Source organism: Rhinopithecus roxellana, chromosome 14 (assembly GCF_007565055.1).
Source record: "Rhinopithecus roxellana isolate Shanxi Qingling chromosome 14, ASM756505v1, whole genome shotgun sequence".
In the NCBI taxonomy this organism is placed as follows: domain Eukaryota; kingdom Metazoa; phylum Chordata; class Mammalia; order Primates; family Cercopithecidae; genus Rhinopithecus; species Rhinopithecus roxellana.
Window position 1 is genome coordinate 63801220 of NC_044562.1, and position 18734 is coordinate 63819953.

The 18734-nt window shown below is 44.3% G+C and overlaps 1 long non-coding RNA gene across 1 annotated transcript; it reads left to right on the forward strand.

Moving 5' to 3' along the window:
* The first annotated feature begins 11490 nt into the window (after positions 1 to 11490).
* On the forward strand, positions 11491 to 17307 carry LOC104663257. Its single transcript, XR_748115.2, has 3 exons — positions 11491 to 11545; positions 14358 to 14615; positions 16133 to 17307. It is a non-coding gene; the product is annotated as an uncharacterized LOC104663257 (long non-coding RNA).
* Positions 17308 to 18734: the final 1427 nt, after the last annotated feature.

Below are 18734 nucleotides of genomic sequence, written 5' to 3' on the forward strand. Positions count from 1 at the left end.
CTAAGGAGAACCTGCTCAGGCATGCTGGGAATCCATGTCCAGGATCTGGCCCTGCCCGCAAGGCTGAGGGACTCTAATCAGGCAGGGAGGCTGGCCCCAGCAATGCAGCTGGGCTTCGAAGGCCTGGGGTTCAGTGGGGAGAAATCCAGGCAAGAAGGGTGCTGGGAAGTGTGCCAGACCCAGCTGAGCAAGGAGAGATTCTTTGAGGAAGCCACTAATGGGAATGCGGATGATGCTGTGTTTCCAAGGTTGGCTGCTGCTAGGGAGGGAAGCAGGCTTGTACCTGGAGGGTCAAGGTGGGCCTCAGTCCTGGGAGGGAGATTGGCTGGGAAGGAAGCCAGAGTGAACTGTAGACTGGTGATTGAGGCCAAGATGGGGTCTATGAGTGGAGCTGGGGGAAAAACACTGCAGAATTGTGGTACACAGGGAGCTCGGGGCTGCTGCAGGTGCTGGGATCCCAAGTCCAGGGCTTACCAAGGCCTGTAGACCTTTCTTTCTTCTTCCTTTCCTTTCCTTCCTTCGTTTCTTTTTGTTTCTTACTCTCTTGCTCCCTCCCTCCATTCCTCCCTTCTTCCTTTCTCTTTTTCCTTTCCCGCCCTGCCTCCCTTCCTTCCCTTTCCCTTCTCCTTCCTTCCTTCCTTCCTTCCTTCCTTCCTTCCTTCCTTCCTTCCCCCTTTCCTTTCCTCTCTCTCTTTCTCTTCCTTTCTTTCTTTCTTTTTTCTTTTTTTCTTTCTTTTGAGAGGGTCTCACTCTGTCACCCAGGCTGGAGTGCAGCGGTGTAATCATAGCCTGCTCTAGCCTCAACCTCGTGGTCTCAAGTGATCCTCCCACCTCAGCCTCCCTAGTAGCTAGTACAACAGGCAGGCTCTGCCACACCTGGCTAATTTTTGATTTTTCGTAGAGATGGGGGTCTCACTATGTTGCCCAGCTGGACTTGAACTCCTGACCTCAAGTGATCATCCTGCCTCAGCTTCCCAAAGTGCTGAGATTACAGGTGTGAGTGACTATGTTTGGCCCCTATTGGATCTTTCTCAGTCCCCAGTGAGAGCTATCACAGAATCATCAACCTATCACAGAATTAATTTCTTTCCCCAACCCTCTCTTTCAGGTATTGGAGATTATAAAAGTACATTTTTGCAAATTGATGCATTCCAGCCCTACTGGAAACATACTACTTTTGAGGTACACTTGCTAGAAAGGCTTTCAAGGGCCTGGCTGCAGAGCCTCTCCTGAGCTTCTGTCCGTGAAGACCAGCAGGAGTTCAGGGACATCCTGCCTGAGCCTTGCACAGTGGTCCTTTCTTGGTGGACCTGCTCATGTAGAGCGGAAAGTTTGTGCGACTTCTCAGCATCTGGTGGTTAAAGACATGAGAGTAGAGATTTTTCAAAAATGCTGAGCAGACCAGCTACATAATTTGCAGGACCTAGTGCAGAAGCTGTTAAGGAGTTTGAGACAGTGAGAGCAGAACATTAAACCTGACCCAGGCTGTCTGAGCCCATGCTCATGAGGCAGCTCAGTGACCCAGTGGTGTATGATGTACAAAATAACACATTCCAATAGTCAAACATTTAACCCATACCCAAGGAATCATAATGGTCTTAGGAGAAACTGTTTGGCTTGGGTGTCTCAAGATGAACACGTTGAGAAGTTTTAGAGATCAGCATTGAGGGAGACAGGAGAGTCACTGGAGGAAATTGGAGGTGGAGAGAAAGGAAAAAGGGACCGAACACTCTGGGTGCTTGTGGGCAAGCTCTACTGCGAGGGCCTCACTTCTTTTTTTTATTTTTATTTTTTGAGACGGAGTCTTGCTTCGTCACCCAGGCTGGAGCGCAGTGGCGCGATCTTGGCTCATTGCAACCTCTGCCTCCCAAGTTCAAGTGATTCTCCTGCCTCAGCCTCCTGGGTAGCTGGGATTATAGACAGGCACCACCATGCCCAGTTAATTTTTGTATTTTTAGTAGAGACAGGGTTTCACCATATTGGCCAGGCTTGTCTTGAACTCCTGACCTTGTGATCCGCCCATCTCAGTTTCCCAAAGTGCTGGGATTACAGGCGTGTCAAGGGAGCAAGAGAAATAGTTTGAAAATAAAGAAAGAAAAGATTCAAATATTCACAGAGATGAAAACAGACTTTTAAAAATAGAAATGAAGTAGGAGTGACAAGACTGAAATATAAGGGGCAAAAGCAAAAAGTGAAAGAACAACATAAATGATTTTTAAATGATTGTGTCAGGTTTATAGGGCAGGCTTTATAAAGTACCACAAGCTGGGGGCTCTAACACAGAAACTTATTCTCTCACAGTTCTGGAAGCTGGAAGTCCAAGATCAACATGTTGGGGGGCTCGTTTCTTCCCAGGGTTCTGAGGGCTCCCTCCCAGCTTCTGGTGGATTGCCTGCAATGTTCGGGGTTCTCTGACTTGTAGAAGCATCACCCCAACCTCAGCCTTCATGTTCACATGGCATTCTACCTGTGTGTCTCTGTGTCAAAATGTTCCCTTTTACAAGGACACCAGTCATATCGAATCAGGTGCCCACCCTCCTCCAGGAGGACTTCATCTTAACGAACTGTGTTGGCAATGGCCCTGTTTTCAAACCAGGCCACGTTGTGAGATATTGAGGATGAAGACTTTAATACATAAATTTGGCTGGGAGGGCACAATTCAATCAATAGCAATGATAAACAAGAGAAAGGTAAAACCAGGACAGTAAAGAGATAATTTAAAAGAAAACATTAAGAGCTATATTCCATAAATATCACTATGCCATAACAGGCAATTATGAAACTTTAAAAAATTAGGTACTCGGGAAGCTGAGGCAGGAGAATGGTGTGAACCTGGGAGGCGGAGCTTGCAGTGAGCCGAGATCGCGCCACTGCACTCCAGCCTGGGCGACAGAGCGAGACTCCATTTCAAAAAGAAAAAAAAAAAAAATTAGGCTATTAAACAGAAATCTTTTACGTGAGCAAAATAACAAGAACCAAAACCTTCTGGAAAATATAACCAGAGCAACACAAACAAATGATTCAGACAGTGGGTGTCTTTGACACGGTGTGGCAGCTTCTTTGGGCTGAGACCCCAGGGAGTTCATCCTCAGGGCAGAAAATCAAGAGGGGGTGGATCAACCTAGACACCTGGGGTCTCCTCCCTCCTCCCTCTCCAGGTCAGAGGCTGACTTCTCAAGACCGACTGGCACACACCTGACAGTCCAGCATCACCAGCCAGGCATGGGGCCCTCTCCTTGTTTCTTATTAGATTGTGTGCCAGGGACAAAATACCATAATCAAGCCCCATGATGGCATACCGTCCACAATCTGTCCCCCATCATTCTGCCTGGGAAATTCTTGCCAACTCTGCTAGTTCTCTCCTTCCAACTTGGCTACTGTGTGTGTGTGTGTGTGTGTGTGTGTGTGTGTGTGTGTGTGTGTGTGTTCCTGTGTGCATGCGTGCCTGGTGCGTATGTGTGTTTTCACAAACTGGCACATATACAAAGTAGCCAAGATGTACCCTGAAAGAGAATGCCTGCTTGGCTCTGCAGGAGAGGATTTACGAATTCTGCAAGACTTGCAGGGAGGAGAAGAGAAGGCCAAGAGTTTTTCTGGGGAATTTCTTTTTTCTTTCCTTTTTTTTTTTTTTTTTTTTTTTTTTGAGGTGTAGTCTCCCTCTGTCACCCAGGCTGGAGTGCAATGGCCCCATCTCAGCTCACTGCAACCTCCGCCTGCTGGGTTCAAGTGATTCTCCTGCCTCAGCTTCCCGAGTAGCTGGGACTGGAGGTGCCCACCACCACGCCTGGCTAATTTTTGTATTTTTAGTTGAGACGGGGTTTCACCATGTTGGCCAGGATGGTCTCAAACTCCCGAGCTCAGGTGATCTCCCCAGCTCAACCTCCCTAAATGCTGGAATTACAAGTGTGAGCCGCTGCCCCCCCCCGGCCTGATGAGGTTTCTTTTTAAGGGGTTTACGTGGAGAGGAGAATGGTGTGAGAAGCAGTAGTTGGTTTTAGGGAGATATTAAGAAAGAGAAGGGGAAAGAGGTTATTAAACCTTGCTTCTCCGTGCTTGTCTATTTTCTCTGTAGCATTTTTCGAGACACTGAAGTAAAGATCTGAATTCCTTTCACCTTTTAGCTTCCTTGGGAGGGACTCAAGCACTTGGACCAAGTGCGGTGCTTAAAAAAAAATACTAATTGCAATTTTCTCAGTATTGTTGATTAATGTAGGCACAGGGGCTGGGTGAGGCAGTGAATGTGGGGGGTGCCAGCCCTCCGGGAGGTGGGTGGGCTCCACAGGCTGCACGCCCTGTGGGGAGAGGCTGAGTTCACATTCCTAGCTGCTGCTCTTCGGGCCTCTGAACCATTTCCTACAACACTTTTGACACCAAATGTTTAGGGGTGTTTTCCCACGCCAACCACTTCTCCAACACCGGCCGGTGCCCTTCAGTTCAGTTCAATTCACTTCAATCCTAACACGCAGCCCGCACAAGTTAACAGACCCTCTTCACTTCAGACGCCAATCAGTCACAAATCTCAGCCTCTTCTACTTCGGACTCGTCAGCTCTAAATCAGGGATTCCCAAGACCTCCTCCTTAGTTTGATAATTTGCTAGAAGGGCTTGTAGAACTCTGGAAAGTGCTTTCCTTACCATTACTGATTCATTATAAAGGATACAGCTCATAAATGGTCGAAGAGCTGCCCAGGGCGAGGATGGGGAGGGGCATGGAGCTTCCATTCTCTCTCCAGGTGCAACGGAGCAATTCGACTACCCAGAAGCTCTCAGAACCCCAGGGTTTAGGGTTTCCACGGAGGTTCCATTATGTACTCATTAGTGATTAAATCATTGGCCACGGGTGATTAGCTCAATCCCCAGCCTCTCTTCCCTCCCTGGAGGGTGGGGAGTGGGGCCCAGGTTCCTATCTTCTAATTGCATGGGTGATTCTTTTGGTCTTGAAGATATTTAGGGGGCAACAGTGTCACCTCATTAGCAGAAACCCAGGTAAGGTTGAAAGGGCTGAATCTTCTTTTTTTTTTTTTTTTTTTTTTTTTTTGAGATGGAGTCTTTCTCTGTCACCCAGGCTGGAGTGCTGTGGCGCCATCTCGGCTCACTGAAACCTCTGCCTCCTGGGTTCAAGTGATCCTCCTGTCTCAGCCTCCCGAGTAGCTGGGATTAACAGGCTCTCACCACGATGCCTGGCTAGTTTTTGTATTTGTAGTAGAGATGGAGTTTTGCCATGCTGGCCAGACTGGTCTCGAATTCCTGACCTCAAGTGATCCGCCTGCCTTGGCCTCCCAAAGTGCTGGGATTACAGGCGTGAGACCATGCCCAGTGGAAAGGGCTGATTCTGATAACAAAAGATACTTCTCTAACACCCTTCACTTAGGAAATTCCCAAGGGTTTTAGGAGCTTCATACCAGAAACTGAGGACAAAGACCAAATATATGTTTCTTAGTATATCACAATATCACATACCTAAGTGACTTCTCTCCAGAAAGTTCCCAAACCGTCTCACTTCTTTTTCTCATTTGTGCTTTGGGGACAATTAGTGTTATTAATATAATATTAATATTCCTTATTAAAAATAAATAATCTTTTTTTTTTGAGACAGAGTCTTGCTCTGTCATCAGGCTGGAGTGCAGTGGCGCGATCTCCGCTTACTGCAATCTCCACCTCCCAGGTTCAATCGATTCTCCTGCCTCAGCCTCCCAAATAGCTGGGACTACAGGTGCCACACCCAGCAAATTTTTGTATTTTTAGTGGAGACTAAAAAGACTAAAACCATGTTGGCCAAGATGTTCTCCATCTCTTGACCTTGTGATCCACCTGTCTCGGCCTCCAAAGTGTTGGGATTACAGGTGTAAGCCACTGCGCCTGGCCAATAATTACTTTCTGGTGGACTTTTCACCAGCACATCACAGGTTCTCAACTGAAACATCGGTCGTTCCTGGAGCAGTTAAAACTATGTCAAATGCACCAATTATATATAGCAGTCCCAGTCTATTCCTGACCTCACCTGGTGTGAATGACAGCTCTTCCCTGCACAGTGGGGGCCGTCTCCTTGTGACCACAGTGATAGGTTCCACCTGAGTGGTTTCAACTAGGGAAACTCCAAACATTTAGTCTTGGTTAATTATTCTTCATCTCACTGTCTCAAACTTTCAAATATTAGAGATGCTGTACCAAAGGTGGCTCAAGGACAAGTGTGGTGCAGGACAGACGGTAGGACCTCGTGTTACAAAGGCCCTGTGGATGGCTGGAGACCTAGTGTGCTGGTGCAACAGTACTTGGCAGAGAAGACATTGACTTATGGTTGAGACTGAAGGAACTCTTGTTAATGTAGACATGGGAAGGCAATTAGAGGGAGCTATGGTTTTGAGAGAAGGGAGAGGGAGGACAGAGAGGGAACAGGGTGAGAAATGATGGATCTCTGACATTTCTGGGCCATGGAGCCTGGTGAATCCATAGCCCTTCTAGACCTCTTTGATCTCTCTGGTCCCTTCTCCTCCACACCATCTCCAATTTCAGGCTCTCACTGGGTCCTTTCAGAAGGAGAAGAAAGAAACACTCCAGGAGCAGAGTGAGCCAGCACAGAAGGAGTAAGAAATTCATTATCAAACAAGAGGACTAGAATACATTTGAATGAATAAAGAGGAAAACGAATCCATTTTTGTCCTGCTAGAATATTTGAAATTCAAAATAACTGGTGTTTATAAAAATTTACAGCATTTATTGTATGTCTTAATCACCTATACCATTTGGAAAGCTGTGTGTTCTCTAACTAGAGGCAGGTCCGGAAGTAATTTATGATGAATCTGGCGTGCACTTCTCCCTCCATTCCCACACTCCCTGCTCAAATTGGGGAGCGAGTGACTGCACCTGCCTTCGAGTCCTTCTCTCTCCCTGCCCATCTGCCTGTTGGAAACTGCTCCTGGGCTTGACTACACTTTTATAGGGTGGCCAGGGAAAGTCTTCGTGGGCAACAGGCCACAAAGACCCCTAGGTGATGTCAGTTGGGGGTGGGCTGGGTGTGGATCTGTGAAAGTTGTCAGAATCAATATAGAGTCACTTACGTCAAATCCTAATAAAATGAAGTCAGGAGGCAGTGAAGGGAAGCCCTCATGCATATTTGCCTTATAAGAAGAACTATCACAAGAGACTCTCCCACGCCACAACCCTGCAGTTAAGCCCACTTGTATGAGAACAGCTTTCCACTAACAGCCAGTCCTAACGGCAGCCTTGCAAGTAGCCTTACAAAACCACAAGCTTGCAGTCGGGGCCGCTCCTGTGAAGACCCTCTCCTAGTACTGGCAGGTGCACACTTCGCCACCTGTGATAAGCCCTGTAACCAATAAACTTTTGTTTCAAAACCTGCACATACTTCTCCTTTTTGCCTTTTAAGGTTTCCCTTTGCCTTGGCCTCCCCAGATATGCCTATGAGTAGTCATAGCACACACATCTGGGTTATAACCCTTCTGTCTAATCCTGAATAAACTCATTTCTTTGGAGGGCCACTCTCTCTTATTTTAGATTGACATATCTGTTAAGCAAACAGGATTTTCCTTCTAACTCATATTTTTTATCCTTAAAAGCCAATTTATTTCTGTTATCATGATGCCAAAATTTTTTATGGCTTCTTGTGGCAGCCACTGAAAGAAAATTTATTTTGAGTGTACTTGTCCTGGTTGGGAAATATATAAAAGTAAGATAACTTTTCCCCCAGTGAATTTACTTAATTTTCTCCAATACCCAAATCATCTCCAACTCATAGATGATTTCCAAAGATACCTGGTGTTGTCCATGTTATTGTACACTGGAGACAGGAAGAAGATATTCAGAAAATAATTATATTTGAAATAACGTTTCCTCAGTCAATAACTGTCTAGTCGTTGTCATCTCTTTTCCATATCACCTCTGGCCCCATCGGCTCCCCTCTCCTTTTCTATCTCATTGCTGGGGCTGCCTGCAGAGCCTGTCAATGCCCATGCTGTGTGGACGCTCAAAGACCGCCCACACGGGGTTGCCCCCAAGAGTCAAGTCCGCAATGGCGTTTGGAGTCATAGGGATAAGAAATGGTTTGAAAACTTTAGCATAAGAACAGTTAATTGATACGGCATTTCCCTAAGAATGCTTTTTATTATAAAAGAATTAGAAACGTTTCTAGGTAAACGATTAGTTGAAATCACCTTGAAAAGAAGCCATCGAGTGTGAAAGTCAAAGTCACAGGCTCTGGAGATAGACAGGACTGGGTCAAAGCCTGGCATTACCATTGCCCAGCTGAGTGACCCTTAGCAGGTGACACTACTGCACCAAACCTGTTTTTCATCTTCAGAAACAAAGGTAATGACTATAAACCTATTGCATATTGGCTGATGTGAGGATGAAATGAGATAATACATTGGGCTTCTGTGCCTGGTACACAGGAAGCACTCCACAGAAGTGAGGCGCAGTTGTTGTTACTTGGCTTTAAGGAAATACAAGCATGTTCTTTATTCCCCTGGTGAGACACATGTCACCAGAGATTCTCCTCCCATCCACTCATGGTCTGGTGGAGGTGGACAACAGAAAGGTCATTATCATATACCCTGCAAGAGCCTCGCCCCCTGGCACCACCTTCCGATCAGATGGAACCTGTGGGCAACTGGCTCCTCAGCCCCTCAGAGGCCAGGCTAGATGTCCAAGGCTGAGCAAGCGAAGCTGCCTTCAGGCTAATGTGTCTACCACCCTAAAGATGCTCTCACAGGTTAAAGGACAGGGGATGGCCAATTCCTGGCTCTCTTCAGGTTGCCATTATGCATACAAATATATGCATATTTAGTTCAAAATTAAATGCATTCTTAGCTAATATACATATATTGTCTTAGTTCAGGCTGTTACAACAATTAGACTGGGCAATTTATAAATAATAGAAATTTATTTCTCACAGTTCTGGAGGCCAGGAAGTCCAAAGACCAGGGCACTGGCAGATTCCACTCTTCCAGGTGGCAGGCTGGGCATCTCACCTGGAGTTTCAGGCCCACTCCTTTGGCTTCCAGATGCATCTGCTTCTCTCTGGTGCCCATGTCTCCAAGATGTTCCCTGGAGAGGTCCTTCTAGCATCCACCTGGTCATGTCCCCCTATGATCCCACTTTCTACAACCTTTGCTGGCTTTCTGTTAAGCTTAGGGTAAGACATACCTGATGTTCATGACTCAGCTCTGCCATTTCTTTCCATCTTCACTGCTGGCCTCTCCCCACCATGGACCCCCTTGTGCTGCCACAGAATGCTGTGACCACATGTTAACCCTGGGGAGCCTCAGGCCTCTCTGCCTCTCTTCCAGGGATGCTCTGCCTGGGTTGGACTGTCCTTCCCTTGCTGAGGCAGCTGGGGTCTGATGTCTTTCTCTGTGAAACCTTCCTCAACCTGCCCCACTCACCTTCTTCTGTCTCCATGGCTCTGTTCAGGTTGCCATTATGCATACAAATACATGCATATTTAGTTCAAAACTAAATGTCTTCCTCGCTAAAATACCCACGTTGACTCAGGCCAGGCTGTTACAACAATTAGGTTGGGCCACTTATAAATAATAGAAGTTTGTTTCTCACAGTTCTGGAATCTGGGAAGTCCAAGATCAGGGCACCAGCAGATTCCATGTCTGGTGAGGACTGCTCTCTACTTCAAAGACGGAGTCTTGTTGCTGTGTCCTCACATGATGGAAAGTGGAAAGGCAAAAAGGATGAAGAGATGAACTCACTCCTTGAGCCCTTTTAGAAGGCCCTAATCTCATCCATGAAGGTGGAGTCTAATTGGTATGGTTTGGCTGTGTCCCCACCCAAATCTCATCTTGAATTGTAGCTCCCATAATCCTCATGTGTTGTGGGAGAAACCCAGTGCGAGGTCATTGAATCATGGGGACAGGTCTTCCCGTGCTGTTCTCGTGATAGTGAATAAGTCTCGTGAGATTTGATGATTTTATAAAGGGCAGTTCCCTGCACAAGCTCTCTTGCCTGCTGCCGTGTAAGACGTGCTTTTGCTCCTCCTTCACCTTCTGCCATGACTGCAAGGCCTCCCCAGTCATGTGGAACTGTGAGTCCATTAAACCTCTTTCCTTTATAAATTACCTAGTCTCAGGTATGTCTTTATAGCAGCATGAGATTGGACTAATACACTAATCATCTTCCAGTGCTCCCACTTCTTAATACCATCATCCTGGGCTTTAAGATCCAACATATGAATTTTGGAGGGACACATACATTTGAATCATGGCACACAGCTATACAAAATGTGTATTTACATAAATATGTAAGCACATATATACACATATGCATGCATGTATATATGTCTACATTTATATATATATACTGTGAGCTCCATGCAGGTGAAAATGTTGTTTTGTTCATCTTTATTTAGTCTGGTAGGATTTATCTATATGGAATATATAAACGAATATTAATTACATATTTTTCAAATAAAAATGTATGAAAATATAAGCATATTAAGATAAAAATGATATAAACATGGAAGTAGGATATACAAACACAGATACATTGGTAAATAAGTATATTGACATATAAATACATATATGTAAGTATACTTTTTCCACATCGAAAACTGAACTTGTACCAAATCAGAAAGGGAAAAGTTTGAAATGCTAGCTCTCTCTCGATAGTATATATAATCCAGATTTTCATGAATACATCTATCTACCTCTGAAATCTCTGTTTAGTTCTATTAATCCATGTCCTTTCTTGTTCCAATTTTACAGTATTTTAATTATTATTTTATACTGTGTTTTGATACTTGATAAGGTAGTTTCCTTCTCATTATTTTTGTTCTTAAAATTTCATTGCCATTTTTGCATATTTTCTTTTCCGTTTGAACTTGAGAATCAACTAATCACTTATAATACATTATTTTTAACTTATTTTTATTATTTTAAATTATTTTTAATTTATTTATTTTAAAATTTTTATTTATATATTTATTTACTTTTTCATAGAACCACCAAGTCCAATACAATACATTTTGGCAGGAGTTTTCATTGGGATTGCATTGAATTTATAGATTAGGGTAAAATCAATGTCTTTCTGATAAAAAAAAAAAAACTCCTATCCCGAAATATCCTGTTTCTCTCTTTAGGTTTTTAGCTTTTGATTAGGTGTTACAGAAGATTTCTTTATATATGTATAGCGCATTACTTGGTAGATATAATTTAATGTGTTTTATAATTCTTGTTATTGTGAATGGGATAGTTTTTCGAAAATAAAACTTTTTTAGTTTGGAAAGTTTCAAAAGCATATGCAACTTGTAGGAGGGGAATGAGGAATCCTTGTGTTCCCCAAATCAAGCTGACTTATGCCCACTCTTCCTTTCTCCCTGCTCCACATAATCCTTTCTACTTCCCCAATTATTTTGAAGCAAATCCTGGATTTAACATTATTTCCACCATGGGCTCTTTCATGTTAATTTTGGGCCTGAAAACTTACTTAGCTTTCCTATTCGTTTTAATAACATATTGTTAATTTAACGTGCTTTTTCAGGTAGAGACACTTTTGACCTGATCTCTGCAGTCCTCAACATAGTATGTAACACAAGGTAGGTCCTTAATACTTGCATTTGGTTCGTTCGAAACTAAGTGCGTGACCGTCGTGATGACATCTCTCAGTTCGCTGTCATGTGGCACCACTGGGCCATCCTTCCCATCCCACGACAGTCCTTAGACTCAAATTCAGGTTTAGTTAGTCTACGCTAGCCCCCTGTGCTGTTTACCATTCCACTGACAATGCATTTCTTGGCTACTGGGAAAAAACATCCTGCAGTGGTAACCAATCTCCCCCTCTCCCTGCCTAGTCCTGGGTCTCAGTTTGCAGAGGCTCTGCCTTGGGCTCATTCTTGCAGAGCAGCAGCAGCAGCCGCAGATAAAAGTGGGGCAAGGTTCACCTGAGCACAAAGCAGAGCCCGGCCTGGCTAATAATTTATGTAGAGTTTCTATTGCTCAGAACCTGAATCCATTATTCAACTTTAAAACAGGAATAAAATATGCAAATGCAGCAGGCAGAAGTGCACACGCAGCACACACTGTGCTTCAGCCTTGGCAATTGCTGGGCCCACTGGAGTTTCAGAGAGAAACATTTCATTTCCTCCACCTGTCAGTGTGTAGGAAGAGATAGAAACCTCAGCCATGACACAAGAGCACCGGGCCACTGTTTATCTTCAGACCTGGCCTTGGGAGACATCTTTAGTGGCCCACAGCAGCAGAGAAGTCAAGACCAGCCTCTGGGGAGAGGCTTGGGTCAACCTGTCTTTGTCTTTCTCCTGAAAGAGGGAAACTCTTTGATGGCAGTTTCAATGCGAGGTTGTGCCCTTCCCAATCCCATTCTCCTATAAAATAACCTATTCTTGATGCCATCCATATATTAACATAAACCCCTTTTGACAATTTTTGTTTGATATTTTGGATTAGCACATTCTGCTACTTATTGGGTAAAGTAGCCATATTTTCTTTACTCTGATGTTGACCTCTGTCTATCAAGTAAGTCACTGAGAAGAGGTCCAGGCCGGGCGCGGTGGGTCACACCTGTAATCCCAGCACTTTGGGAAGCCAAGGTGGGCCGCTCACTTGAGGTCAGGAGTTCAAGACCAGCCTGGCCAACATGGTGAAACTCTGTCTCTACTAAAAATACAAAAATTAGCCAGGTGTGGTGGCGAGTGCCTATAATCCCTGCTACTCGGGAGGCAGAGAATCGCTTGAATCTGGTAGGCGGAGGTTGCAGTGAGCCAAGATCTCACCACTGCACTCTAGCCTAGGCGAGCATATGAGACACCATCTCAAAAAAAAAAAAAAAAAAAGGAGGTCTACATTCAGCTTACCTACTCCCCAGTCACGATTTTAGGGTTCTCATACATAAGAGGGCCTCGAGGCTTCTCCGTTTTAAAAACTTGTCCTCATGGCAACTCCCACGCCATCCTTGACTCTGATACTCCTCTGCTTCTTCTCTGGCTTTGGTATGGCTTTCTTTGGTTCTCTCACCCAAAGTGGAACTGGTTTGGTTATATGCCTAGGCTGGGAAGATTTAATCTCATTTAAAAAGTAACTACTATTTAATGAAAAGAAGACTGGATTTGAAATCTGAAAATAATGAGCTCAGGGCCTGCAAGTACAACTTACTGCTGGGGCCATGCTGGTGGAGTCATTTCATGTCCTGGAGCCTTCAGTGTCATGGATAACACTGAACTCAGACCTTTGGTACGAGAGTCAGACAGGATGATGGGTGTGAAAGTATTGGGTAGGATGTGTTGTTTATACTCATATCACTAGAACTGTATCCGGCCGACTTGCACCAGAACACATTACTCGTTGTTAAAATGTTGAAGTATTTCTATGCCAGTTCAGAAATAGCTGTCTTCCCAAGAAGCCCCACACCCTCAATGTCCCAGGGCTCCTCACTGCTCTGACCACCTCGACCTCTCGTTTACTGCCCCTGCACTCCTACTGTCCTGCAACAAAAGATAATGCCTGGTACTATTCCCAAGACTCACAATTTTCTGCTTTTGGCTCCAGGCAACGCACATTTATTTTCAGCATTAACTGGAGCTTAACCCCAATGTTAAAAATTAGAATCTGCAGAAGTTAAAATTGGCCACTTAAGGCAAATTCTCTCTCCCTCTCTCTGAAAGTATGAATTACTGCTTCTACTGGCTGGGTAAGATGAACTTGATATAATAGCCCCAATCTTGTTTGTTCCAATAGAATATTTCATGCGGTAGGAGAAGGCTAAATTATGTGTTTTGCAATTCCCTGAAGCTGGCAATTCAAGAAGTATATAATTAAGCCCTGGCATTATTAAGGAGTAGAAAATATTTTTCTTCCAACTTTCCTGTGGTTTAAAAACTATTCAGGCTTTGGATTTTTGTGATAGCAGACTAGGTGACACATTCTAAGAACTACTGTTAAATGGTGAACGAAAATCAATGCATGTGGCCCTCCTTCTGGGAGTAAAAAGACTTTCTCACAGCTTCTCATTGGCAGCAGGCATAGGATTCCCTTCTTGGAGGTGGCCCTTAGAATTTGTGACAGGTGCGACACTTTTCATCTACAGCGTCTGGAAAGGATATGGTTCAGCCTTCAGATCCCTTTCTGGCAGGGTTGACAAGAGTGGGCCATGGCAGTCATTAAGTTCATTGCTTCAGTGAGATCCAAACCTCCTTGAGAACTGCTTATGCTTCTCTAAAGAGATAACTTCACTAAAAGGTGAAGACTTTTAACCACACAAAAAAGGATATATTCTTGCATTGCTTAGATGTTGTCTTCTGTCCTTAGGGCTGTTATAACAAATTGCCAAAAACACGATGGCTTAAAAACAACAGAGTTTTATCATTTCACAATTCTGTAGGTCAAAGTCTGAAATCAAGAGTGAGCAGGGCCACATGGGCCCCTTCTGAAGGCCCCAAGGACAGTCCCCCTTTTCCTCTTCGAGCATCTGGTAGTCCTAGGCCTTCTTTGATTTATGGCAGCCTCACTTCCATCTGTGCCTGTGTCTCACATAGCCCTCCTCTCTGTGTCTCTGACTTTCTCTTCTCTTAAAAAGAATGCCTCAGCTGGGTGTGGTGGCACACGCCTGTAATCCCAGCACTTTGGGAGCCTGAGGCAGGTGGATCATCTGAGGTCAGGAGTTTGAGACCAGCCTGACTAACATGGTGAAACCCTGTTTCTACTAAATACAAAAAAATTAGCTGGGTGTGGTGGCACATGCCTGTAATCCAAGCTACTTGGGAGGCTAAGACAGGCGAATCGCTTGTACCTGGGAAGGCAGAGGTTGCAGTAAGCCTAGATTGCACCATTATACTCCAGCCTGGGCAGCAATAGTGAAACTCCATCTCAAAAAAAAAAAAAAAAAAAACCCAAAAAACCCCACACCTGCTGTTGGGTTTAGGGCCTCTCCTCAATACAGAGTGCACTCATCTTGAGATAACTTAATGATATCTGCTGATAAAGATCCTTTTTCCCATGAGGTCACATTCACCAGTACTGAAGATTAGGACGTGAATGTGTATTTTAGAGTCACAATTTAACAGACTATAGACGTATATTTTTAAAATCCGGAAGGTAACCTAAGGCATTGATAATAATAGTTACCTATTTGGGGAGAGGGAGGAAAGAGGATAAGGCAGCAGGGGAGGAAGGGAGAATTTTGCTTCAATTTCATTCTTTTTTTTTTTTTTTTTTTTTGAGACGGAGTCTCGCTCTGTTGCCCAGGCTGGAGTGCAGTGGCCGGATCTCAGCTCACTGCAAGCTCCGCCTCCCGGGTTCCCGCCATTCTCCTGCCTCAGCCTCCTGAGTAGCTGGGACTACAGGCGCCCGCCACCTCGCCCCGCTAGTTTTTTGTATATTTTAGTAGAGACGGGGTTTCACCATGTTAGCCAGGATGGTCTCGATCTCCTGACCTCGTGATCCGCCCGTCTCGGCCTCCCAAAAGTGCTGGAATCACAGGCTTGAGCCACCGCGCCCGGCCCCAATTTCATTCTTAAACAATTTAAAGTTTTGAGTCTGGTAAATCTGTCACTTAGTAAATAATTAAACAAGTCTATCTAATTTAAAAGATACATTTTTGCTTTTGATTTTTTTTGGGGGACAGAGTCTTGCTCTGTTGCCCAGGCTGGGGTGCAGTGGCACAATCTTGGCTCACTGCAAACTCAGCCTCCCTGGTTCAAGCAATTCTCTTGCCTCAGCCTCTCGAGTAGCTGGGATTACAGGTGCGTACCCCCACGCCCAGCTAATTTTTGTATTTTTAGTAGAGATGGGGTTTCACTATGTTGACCAGGCTAGTCTCGAACTCCTGACCTCAGGTGATCCGCCCACCTCGGTCTCCCAAAATGCTGGGATTACAGGGGTGAGCCACCATGCCTGGCAGTCAGTTTCAATCTTTTTTTTTTTTTTTTTTTTTTTGAGACTAAATGTTGCTCTCATTGCCCAGGCTGGAATGCAATGGTGTGATCTCAGCTCACTGCAACCTCTACCTACTGGGTTCAAGCGATTCTTCTGCCTCAACCTCCTGAGTAGCTGGGATTACAGGCGCCCGCCACCAGGCCTAGCTAATTTTTTTTGTATTTTTAGTAGAGACGGGGTTTCACCATGTTGGCCAGGCTGGTCTTGAACTCCTGACCTCAGGTGATCCACCCGCCTCAGCCTCCCAAAGTGCTAGGATTATAGGCATGAGACATGGCGTGGGGCCCAGTTTCAATCTTTAACCAATGAAAACCTAAACACAAAACAAGAATTCTTAACCAATCATGATGAAACACAGTAACTTTTTTTTTTTAAATAAAAGGAAGGAGAAAGTGTTGAAAATTGACATCTATGTTTACATATCACAGCAACACAAAGTGCCAGCAAAAAAAAAAAAAAAAAAAGTATGTTGACGCCATGAGGTTTGCTCTGCTTCCCACTGTCATTTATTCAGTACGTGTGTCACTAGATCCAGGACTTGCTCTAGAAGTAGGAGGAAGTCAATGGCACTGTGAGAAACATGAATGACCAAGGGACTCTGTCACATCCTTTCTTACTCATGTGACTTCCTTATGTGAAAGGAAAATAAATCCTGGGGCCTCCAAATCACTAAGCTAAAGGGAAAACTCCACCTGGATCTGCTTAGGGCAAACCTGCCTCCCATTGTATTCAAAGTCATCCCAGTCTTTACTGAGATAAACGCATATCTGACGGCCTCCTTTGGAAAGGCTCATCAGAAACTCAGAAGAATGCAACCATTTGTCTCTTATCTACCTACGACCTGGAATTTCAGTATCAAACCAATGTTTATCTTGCGTATATTGATTGATGTCTCATGTCTCTGTAGAGACTACAAGGACATTTTGTTGTTGAAACTGAGCTTCACTTGAAATGCTTAAATACCTTGAAAGCATTTCAATTTTTGCCTTTACTCAAAATAAGTGGTGGTTACTTTCTAATGAATGCAAATCCCAGTATGTGAAAAGTGTGGGTTAGGACAGTAAAAGAGGAGGTGACACCATTTTAATGGTTTCTCAGAAGCTCTGCTCCGATGACCTTGGGCACATGTCATCAGTACCGCCTGAGGTTATGTCACAGGTGCATGTCCTTAACTTTGGCAAAACGAACTTCCTAAATTGAGATCTGTCTCAGATATTCGGGCTTCACAGCTATGGCAGCTAACCCCTTATGCTGAAAATGAGGACTTAGAAGGAAAGGGCAAGAGAGCCAAACTTGCTTTTTCCTTTTTTTTTTTTTTTTAAGTCTTTCCTTATTCATCAATAAGCCAAAAGTAGAGGTTGTTAGTAGAAAATGTGTGCACCAAGAAGGGAAATAAAAACTGTTGAGTTCATGTGCTGTAGTGTTTCCAATGTTCTGCTAAGAATGAAATATATATGCATGTACAAGCCACAGAATACAAATTGTGTAATTTTAGTGATGCTGCATATGAGTTAAATGTACTTATGTTTGTATTAAAAAGCGAAATTGCACAATTTGAAGAGCAATGGTAAAATTCATGCTAGTGATTTAAAACTGTATTCTTTCTTTACTCAAAACGACCTCCATTAGCAAATTAAAAACACCATGACAAATTGAGAGACTGTAGAAAAAGGGAGAAACCTTATCTTTTATTACATTCCATGGCACGTTTCTCCTGCTTTTTGAATGAGAGCACTTACAGTTTCATTTTGCATTTGGCTGCCAAAACTGCGCAGCGCCCCCTGCAGGGAGCTGTATCAAGGTGTTCTGATCAGCCTCTGGGGCAGTGGCCTCCTCTGGTCCAATCAGCTTGTGGGCTGAGGATCACGTGATATGGAATATGGCCACCCCTGCATGAACTTGGGGCAACTGCCCTGGGTAGGTGCCGGTACAAGGAAAGGCAATCCTTCAAGCAATAATTTTTTGGCAGTCTCCCTCACCTCTCTTCACCCCTGGGTATTTTTGGCATTGCTGAGTTTTAAATGATGGGGTGTGATGTTTCCTCAGCCTATTACACTTCATTGTGTCATTTTTTTAACTGCTTCTGGGAAACTATTAAAATGGTGTTACCTCCCCTTTTATTGGCCTAAACCACACTTTTCACATACTGGGCTTTTCATTCATTAGAAAGTAACTACTTATTTTGAGTAAAGGCAAAAATGGAAATGGTTTCATGGTATTTAAGCATTTCAAGTGAAGCTCAACACAGTGAATTATTTCAACAACAAAATTTCCATGTAGTCTCTTGGAAGAAAAATGTATCTTAACGAAATTTTAGGACTTAACATTTTGTTTTGTTTTGTTTTCTCTTGGCTTATTAGTTATTTAAATGTACGGATCTGTGAAATAACATCGTTTCTTTTAAAAGACAGCAGGTTCTAAATTTAGTACTTCCTGAGCAAAAAGAACTACGGTTGCAGAAAGCTTCTCTTTCTGGCTTTCTGGTATTGTTGCCAGCAATGCTGCCCTTCCTGGGAGGTCTCCACCCTCCACATTAGCCTGCATGTCTCTGTCCCTTTGCTTCGTTTCCCACCTGCACCCACCTGCCCACCACACTTGCACGCTTCCCCTGCCCAACCAGAATTGCCACCAGGGGCTATTGGTCCAATCCCAAATGGTAGTAACAGAACCGAAAAGCCCAAGTTTGAAGGGAATTGCTCCTTCCGTGAAGTCCCCTGGGAACAAATTTTCTGGAAGACTCACCATCCCAGAGGCTACACAGCTCAGGACAACCCCTGTTCTTTTAAGGGAAAAGTGAAGGCCTGGACTTGTAGGTTTTCCCCAC